We start from the raw sequence: 9,397 nt of genomic DNA, 5'->3' as shown, positions 1-9,397 counted from the left end.
TTGCAATCAAACATTGTGTAGGGGATGAGAATTTGGCTGGGCAAGAATTTTGTTAGAGCAATTTGTTTAGAATTTTTTTTGGAGGGATTTATTTTGTTGTTGTTCTTGGGATTTTGTTCATTTGTGGGTTTCTTTATTATTATTTTTAAGAATATTGTGTTAGCCTCTGGCGGTTTAAAACAACGCCAGCACTCATAGTTTTAGCTACTGTTTAATTTTCAAATAAAAAAAAAAGATTTAATTTTTAAATGAAAAGAAAATTTGAATTTCAAATGAAAAAAAAATTCAAATTAAAAAAAAATTAATTTTCAAATGAAAAGAAAATTTTTGGGGATTTTTACAAAGGTGAGGCTGGTCTCACCTCGCTTTTGGCTGCATCCCCACTGCCCTGCAGAGCATCCTCTGTGCCAGCAGCTCCTCCAAGGCCACCTTTGGCAGCTGCTCGGTGCCAGCAGCATCTCGGTCCCTCGGTGGCAGGGGAGCGAAAGTGCCTGTAATTACTGGCTGCAGGTGGAAATGCTCGCTCCCCTGCCCTGGGGGAACTGAACCATAGCCGTGATTAAAGGTAGTTAGCGATCCCTAATGACTGCAAACATGCAGAGCTGATAATTGCAACTACTTCTCATTCTGCCACCCGGGAGGACTGACCTACTGCCAGCAATAAACTTTCTCAAGTTCTAGCCTTTGCTTTTCGGAATTCGGGTTTATTATTCTATTCTATTCTATTCTATTCTATTCTATTCTATTCTATTCTATTCTATTCTATTCTATTCTATTCTATTCTATTCTATTCTATTCTATTCTATTCTATTCTATTCTATTCTATTCTATTCTATTCTATTCTATTCTATTCTATTCTATTCTATTCTATTCTATTCTATTCTATTCTATTCTATTCTATTCTATTCTATTCTATTCTATTCTACTCTACTCTATTCTATTCTATTCTATTCTATTCTAATATTATTATATTATCTTATATAATCTTATATTATCTTATATTATCTTATCTTATCATTATATTATATTATATTATATTATATTATATTATATCATATCATATCATATCATATCATTATTATATCATTATTATATTGCCATATTGTTATATTGTATTATTATTGCTATTATTGATGTTATTATTATTGATGTTATTATTATTATTATTATTATTATTATTATTATTATTATTATTATTATTATTATTATTATTATTATTATTATTATTATTATTTTAAATATTTTTCTAATCCTTCCTGACCTTCTTTGGATTTGTGGCCGGCCCTGTGACAAAGATTGCTGTAAAGGATGGGAGAGCAGCTGGGTACTGAGTACAGAGGAAATCTGATCCAGTATGGTGATTTTCTTTATTCCAAGATTTGCCAATTATATCAATTCCTACATTACTTTGATGTTATCAAACCTGTGAAACTCTTGCTAATGTTACTTTTCACATGCTAAAGTCGATTATGAGCTTACCCTGCTGCTCAGCGACCTAAATGAACATATTCATGAAATGCACAATAAGAGCCCGGTTATTTGATTGTACAGCAAATTAGGATGTTCCTGTCCTTAGGCTCTGAGGCTGCCTTCTCTGAAAAGGAAAGATGTGCCAGTTCCATCAAATGCCTATCTATTAATCAATTGTATTCACACACAATCCCCTTTGAAGATAGGGATAAAGGGCAGTAGAAAGACACCCTTCCCCAAATCTGCAGCAAACTGCCACTATAAACATCACTTATTTTTCCAGAGGACACATCTGTTCTGGAAGGTCTTCTGGCACCTAAATAATCCCCGTTTATGGCTGCAGCCACAGAAATGGCACTCCTTAAAACTCATTGAAATCTTTTCTCTCTGCCTCCACAAAAAATTTAAGGGCTAATTAAGGAAATGCAAACAGGAGCTTCTTGTGAGCCTTCCACACACAGCAGCTTGCAGCATGAGGAACTGAAGAAGTGAACATGCACTTAGTCCCTCTGGCAAAGGAAAAACAAACTGAAAAAAAAACATTATCATCTTTTTGGCATTTAAAAAAAAATATATCCTTTCTTCCTTTCTTTATTGTAACACATAACCCTCAAAATCAATAATGCAGAGGCACTGTTAAAAAAAAAAAAAAAAGGAAAAAAAAAAAAAGAAGCACTACAAGATGCTCCAGTCAAAACATTTCTTAACTGGCTCCAGAGGGGCAGAATCATCCCTCGTCCTTTTCAGCAGGAGCAGCTCCGACCAAGAGGTGAGGTTTCATCCATGGTAGGGAAGCAAAGCTGGGAAAAAAGGAGTGGAAAAGGGATTTCAAGGTTGAAACGTCTGTGCAGCAGACTCCTTTGAGACAGGCTGAAAGCAATCAGTCAGGAACTTTTGCATGGCTTGGATTTTTGACAGAGTAAAACTCATTTTAATACTGGACTACAGATTTGCTCTGCAAATAATTATTGTACATAATCCTCAATGATAGGGAATTTATTTCTTTAATGATAAATTGTGGGATAATCCTGTATGTTTGAGGACAAATCTGTACAACCTGATCCTGGGAGAAGCAGGACCTCTGCTTTTATGGTGTGTGATAAGGGTTTACCATGACTTAGCTTCTCATGGGTATTGACTTACGTGATTTGGGAGAATCCATTTTACCTCCATGATGATGATGATGATGATGATTCCTCTCTCACCTTTCCTCCCTGATCTGTCTTCTGATAATTTTTTTTGCCTGATTTTTTTTTTTTTTAGTAGTGATTGAATAATGCAACTGTAAATATGTAAATCCATTGCTACTAGTAAATAGTAGAAATATTAAAATCTGGGGGAAAAAACCCCAAAAACAAGCAACTCCACACACTCCTTTATTTTTTTCTGCAGCTCAGATGATTTGGACAATACAAGACTTTGTTTTTCTACCTGGAAATAAATACAGCACTGGACTGCACAGTCTGAGTTTTCAAATGTGAAAATTATGACCATTAAATCTGTGATTTGAAAATGTGTCAGCAGAAAGCAGAAAATGATATGGATACATTCTGCAGGTTACTCTGCCTTAGGGTCAATTGAAACAAGCAGATCTATGGGACACAGCGGTGCAAGGAGCAAGCAATTGCAGGTGCAAATATGCCTGGGGCTTGTCTAACTTCCATTAAAATAAAAAGTTTGATAGCACTAATAGTTTCTGTCCCTTTGCATTTTAAACAGCCACTGGCATTGCCTCAGCATTTTACCTGTGTGCTGGCAGAGTTGTGGGCTTGCTGGGAGAAGACATCAGGAAGGGTGATAAAAGGTAGGAAAAAAGCTGAGGTGCAAACCTGCATTTCCAAGAGAAAGGGTCCAAATGAATATCCAGAGGTCAAAACCCGAACAATTACAAACCTCTGAGCTTGCACCAGTAACAAATACCTGGCTCCCAGCACTTTTGATTCTTGTGAATGAAATGTTGAGATGCTGGTTGTGCCCAGCTGGGCCCAAAGGCTCAAAACCACATCTGAGAAGCCGTGAGGTATCCAAGTGGGCTCTCAGAGAGGAGTAAGGTGGGATGCAGTGCTGGATTTTGCCTCCTCCCCAGCAGCCTGCCCCTCGTTTCTGGCTCACCCAAACACAGAGGCCAAATATCACAAGAGAGGACGGGTATGTGCCTGCACCTGGGAGCCCCATCCCTTCTGCAGAGCTTTCTTGTCGTACCTGAAGGTCTGTCTGTGGTGCTCTGCTGCTAGAGGACTGAGGGATAAAGGCAGAGGAATTTCCTGCAGACAGAAAAAAAATCTGGTACAGCAAAGTCTGCTACAGTTTGGTTTTTAAAGTCTTTATTTTAACCAGCTTGCTTGCTCAAAGGGTAAGGTGCTCAAAGGGTAAGGTGCTCTAAGACTAGAAAAGTCAAATTTCTCGTTTTTATTTTGATCGTGCTTAATTTTGGGATGGGAGTTCTTGCTGGGTTCCTTTGCTGCTTGTAGAAATAGATTATTTTGCTGTTCACAGGTGTGTGGGGATTAGTGCTACCTGATGGGCTGAAGTCTTATAGGAGAGCAAGATATGTGAATGCAGGAGAGCAGCCTCCAGAAAGACCATTTTTCAGTGTCTTCAAGAGAGATCAGGGGGCATGATAGCTTATCAGAGTAACTCTTCAGCTCTCAAATTCTGCATTCAAATTTTGGCTGAGGTGTTGAGGGAAAGTCAGTATGCCATGGCTTGAGCTGGCTTGCAAGTTCTTCAGAGACCTTCTGTGACACTCTGAATGCTTTGACTAGCTAAAAAGGTTAGCCAGGGCTGTGGCAAACAATGGAAAATGGCAGAGGGCTGCCTCCTGCTAGCCATTATTCTTCCCAGAGGTAAAATCTTTTCTCTGCGGCTGCCACCAACAGCACTTCTTTTGATTTTAGTGAGAATTAATCTGATTTTTATGGGCCTTGTGTATGATCAGAGATGTGTCCAAATCAAATCTCTGTAATGGAAAGATTTTTGGTCTGAGTTAGTTAATTAATTGTGAAAAATAACAAAGAGAGAGCAAATGTCAGAGTCCTGATTTGCCAGGTTGGGGCTTGGGTGAGAATGAGGTGTGGATACGGTAGAGAAAATTGAATTTAAACGGGCTTAATTTCTTTTCAGGGAGCTAGCAGAAGCTGCTTTTCTGGGTGATGCTGCGGGTAATAGTTTTCTACCAGAACTAAATCATCTCTTTGGGCAAAGTAGAGCCAGGTGAAAGAGCACATGAAAAAGATTTGTTACACTGATTCCTCGTGTTCTCCAACAGAACCAAAACATGTTTGTTCCCTGTGGTCTTTGTCCATAGTGGGTTGGACACAAAGGACACACTAAAGATGTGGCATGGGCTGGATTTGGTTTGGTTTTCTTTTTGCTAGGGACTATAAGGCAGCACAGCAGGGCTAAAGGTATGATTTTCTTAAATTACAGCTGCAAAGTTTTCATCCTTGTGAATTTAGCCTGAAATATTTGCTCTCCTTCAGGTCTTTCAGATCACATCTCATCCACTTCTGCTTTGTGTAATCAACCAATTAATAATGGCTTGAGAAGTAGGAAGGCATAATTGGCATATGCTTTGCTGAAGAATAATCGTGAATGTGAAAATAAATCGTTGAGACTGTAATTGTTTTTCCTTGCTTCATTCTTTCTCACTGAATTAGTCCTTGTAGAAACTCAGGGAAGAATATTCTGGATCAGACCAAAGTTCTTGTCTAGCCAAGTGTCTGCCTCTGACAGGGGCTAGTAAAAGGTGGTTTGGATATGTGATAAGAAAAAGTAAAGGCAGAGCAATCTTTTTGCCAGCTCTTTCTCATCAATTAGAGATTTTAGACAATTCCTAAGCTACAATTTGTATGTTTTGCTGTTCCCCTGCTTTGGTATTTCGTATGCTCAGCTGGTGCTATTGAAAAAATCCCACAATTACCACCCTCACATATCCTGTGAGGTAGAAAAGTGGTATATTATCTCCACATTATGGATTTTGAAGTGAGGAGCTGAAAGTCTTGAAATGCCACCATCTAAAAATAGATTAGAGCTGTTACAGTTCATTAGCACAATAAAAACTTTGGACCAAATTGATACCCTTAAAAATCCAACCTCTCTATAAACTCCCTATTACAAAGCTACACCACGAGGCAAGGGTGACTGCAACCCTGAAATTTTATGGCACTTCTGTGTTGCTTCACTTTCTCAGTAAATGCCAGCAGCATGATGGGCCTGTGCATTATGGCTTCAGTTACACAGAGCTGCTTCCAGATGACTTTCAAGGCTCCAAGATCAGGATCTTTCCCATTTTTCAGCTGGCCATACAAGACAGGGCAAAAGTGATTCTCATATTTTAAGAGGACTTTGTGGGGAAGGGAGAGAAAGAGCCTGTTGCAATGCTACCAAAAATAAACTGGGATGGGGGAACAAAGCAGAAATTTTCCTTCCTGCTACAGTCTTAGCGGTGATGTATCACTTATATGGTGATTGAGGAACAGATGTGAGTCTGTCATTCTAAACTGAAGGCATTTTTAGGCATTTATCGTTTTTTTCTTTATTTTTAATTAATACACACTCATTGTCACAAGGCATTCCAGAAAGGCATTGTGTACAAGGAGAACTGAATTGCTCTGCCTTGACTTGAACAAAATACCAATCAAAATTCTTTTATAGCTACTGGTACATTATTATTGTTCACAGCTCATGTGTTTGGGTAGCAGTGGGACACCTGATTTAGATACCTGGATCTTACACTGCAGTTGTGAATAGCTAATAAAGCTGTGTATTATGTACCTAAAAGTTCTTATAATGTAACTCCAAGAGTTAGGATATCTATATTGGTTTTTTCCTTATTCTGTTCATCCAGAAAGCTGGTTCCAATACTGGCAGTGTATTGATTGGTTGCCACTGAAAGTAGTTTTATGTCTTTGATATATAAGAAAAGGCTTAAAAAATGTTATATATTTTGAATAAGAAAAAATGATGCTTAGAAGTACTTATGGATAACATAGGAAAAAAAATCTAAGTTTCCTGGAAGCAGAAAAATGTTAAAAACCTTAATTTCCAGATCTGTGTATTCAGATGAAAAAAATATATATGAGCTACTTTTGTCTTTGGCCTAGCAGTTTACTGACAGAGCTTTTTATACCCATTATTTTATATATGTGTCTCCTCATAAACCCTCCACTCTTGGGAAGAACATAAAGAAAAATAATCTGATTTTATATTGCTGTAGACTGTAGGTAGAAAGACCACTTTTCCACATTGGAATTTAGCGATTTTTGTGAAAGGAACCACAGTTTTGTGTATGACAAACAAGCACAACCTGGATCCCAGCTGGATACAAAGACAAATCCATAGGTTGTACTGATGTTGCTGCCTCTTTCTCTTTTCCCAGCCAACTCATTCACTTATGTATTTTATATAAAATGAAAGTCGAAGTTTATGGCAAGATTTACATCCTGACATCCTCATCTTGGCATCTATGGAAAGACAGTGTTGGGACAGGGAAACAAATTTGTCATCTTGTTATCTTCTAATTTGGATTAAAACCACCTCCAACTGTTGGCCTTCCAGTGTGGCTCTTGCTTGTTATTTCTCAGTGGCACAGCCTCTCACTTTGCTAAATGTAAATTGTTCTTGGCTAGTTTTTCAAAGTAATTTGACAACGTAGTTTGATTTTGCTCTAACATCATCGAGACATTGTTTCCCTGTAGAGGGACAAAGGGATTGTGAAGGAACTATTATACAGAATTTCCTAGCAATTTTCTCCTCTCTTACAATACCTACCATATTTTGCTCCACTATAGCAATCTTCCCGGGTTCAAATGCTCTGCTTAGCTGTGTTTAGGGTTTACAAGAACTGTATGGATTTCATGCATTAGATGAGTCCTTGCTTAGAATACTAATGTTATGTGCTTTACAATAATGCAGTGAATCCCAATTTGGTTTTGATTGCAATAAACTGGAGTCAAACGTGCAAACCTTTGCTAATTTAAGTTGATTTTACCTCTATCGTTTTGCATATTGCATGATCCAGAGCCACACAAACAAAAGCTTGTTTGGACTTACCATGCTTTCCTTTTCAGAAAACAGAATTCTTTTTAATTAAAAACACTTTAAAAAAATCAGTATGTGTAATTGCTAACACCTGCTATGTGTTACTAACAGATGTTTCTTACTTACCTAAGGGAACTGTTATAATTACACTATACGCTTATTGGAATGGCATTTAACCAAGATAGTTTAGGAACTTTAGGTGGTGACTTTGTGTTCTTTCATTCATCTTGTATGAATGTACTAAAAAATGTAAAAAAATAGTTGAACAACCAGGCCTCCTCCCAGCTCATATTCACCAAACTCATCTCAGCACAATGGAACTCTGGATGTTCAGCCTCTCCCTGGTCCATCCCATCTTTGGTCAAATCCAAAGAGGAGTTTGGATTTGTTGCTCCAAGCGTTGCCCTGGAGCCTGTCTCTGCAATTCCTGGGATGGGATGGCTACAAGCCAGGCTAATGGTGGGGTTTGAGGTAGGCAGAGTTATGGACTGACCACCTAGTCTCTGTGTTTCTGTGCTCTTTAATGTGAAATGCTGGCAGCGTGGCCTCTTCACAATAATCATTAAGGCTGGAAAAGACCTCTAAGATCATTGAGTCAAACCATTAACTCAGCACTGCCCAGCCCACCACTGAACCCTGTCCTAAACACCACATCCACAGACACCTCCAGGGATGGTGGACAGCTTCTCCCAGAGCTTGACAACCCCTTTTTCAGTGAAAAAATGCTGCCAATCTAAACCTCCCTTGGCCCATTCCCTCTTGTCCTGTTGCTTGTCACTTGGGAGAAGAGCCCAATGCCCATGGAGGCGAGAGGCTTAAGCCATGGGTGTTTTCCCAGGGATTTGAGGTTTTTTGGCTTGGCTTAGAGGTCAGTAGGACTAGCTCTGAGTGCTGTCCTGTCACCAGGGCAGTGCAGTGGAGGCAGGCTGCCCCCGTGGCTCCTGCAGAGCTCTGCGTTCCGGCACCTTCCGACTGCAGAGCCAGGCGCTCCGTGTTCTCCCTCTGCATCTTCATTTATGAAACTAATCACACAATTACCTGCAGGCATGTGTTAAATATGACACTGGTCTCTGCAAAATAATGGGCCAATTGCAAACAATGAATAAAGAGAGGCAGCTCCATTTATAACTGCTGTTTCAACAGAACTGTGTTGTAATCAAAGTGATCTGAGGGTGACTCATTAATTAATTGATGTTCTTTTTTATTATGTGCTATTGAGTTAATGAGTAATTTGTGCTAGATAACTCTCTGAACACGCTGATTACGTGAGATATTTTCTGGGGCTTTCATATCAATGACATGCTGAATAGGTGGAAGATGGTATTTGCTTATGTATACTCATTATTAGCAGGTTCAGGATGAATATAAATCAGCAGAAGGGCATTTTAAAAGGTATTAGATACATGCAGCTCTTACTTTAATGCTTTAAACAGATAGTCTTCAGCTTTTAATGCCTTAAATAGTATTAAAATCACTTCCTTTATAATACTTCTATCACCCACAATTGGCAGCTTTTAGAAAGGTGCCTACACAAAGGATTTTTACTGGGAGCATGTTTGTGCTAATGGCCTATTACCTTGCACATATTGTATTTTGGTTTCCTTTTGCAAGGTACTGAGCAGTAAACAGGTCTGGTCTGCATCATTGGCCTGAAGTAGGAGGAATGTGTTAAGTGAATATGTAATTGGTTTTTTTTTTTTAATCTAAAGTGGTATTTAAAGGAATAGAAACACTGTTCTTATATACAGTACACACTTTGCTTTGTGTAGTTTGACTTGTTAAAGCTTTTGCTTTATTGAAACCACAACATCTCCAATGCCATAGGAGTTTTTTATTCATTGAACAACAAATGGCTAAATTGATAATTTAGTCTGACAACAGCAGC

The sequence above is a fragment of the Poecile atricapillus genome, chromosome 18, assembly GCF_030490865.1.
Source record: "Poecile atricapillus isolate bPoeAtr1 chromosome 18, bPoeAtr1.hap1, whole genome shotgun sequence".
NCBI classification, from domain to species: domain Eukaryota; kingdom Metazoa; phylum Chordata; class Aves; order Passeriformes; family Paridae; genus Poecile; species Poecile atricapillus.
The sequence above is the reverse complement of the archived record's forward strand: the minus strand, read 5'-3'. Positions refer to the sequence as shown.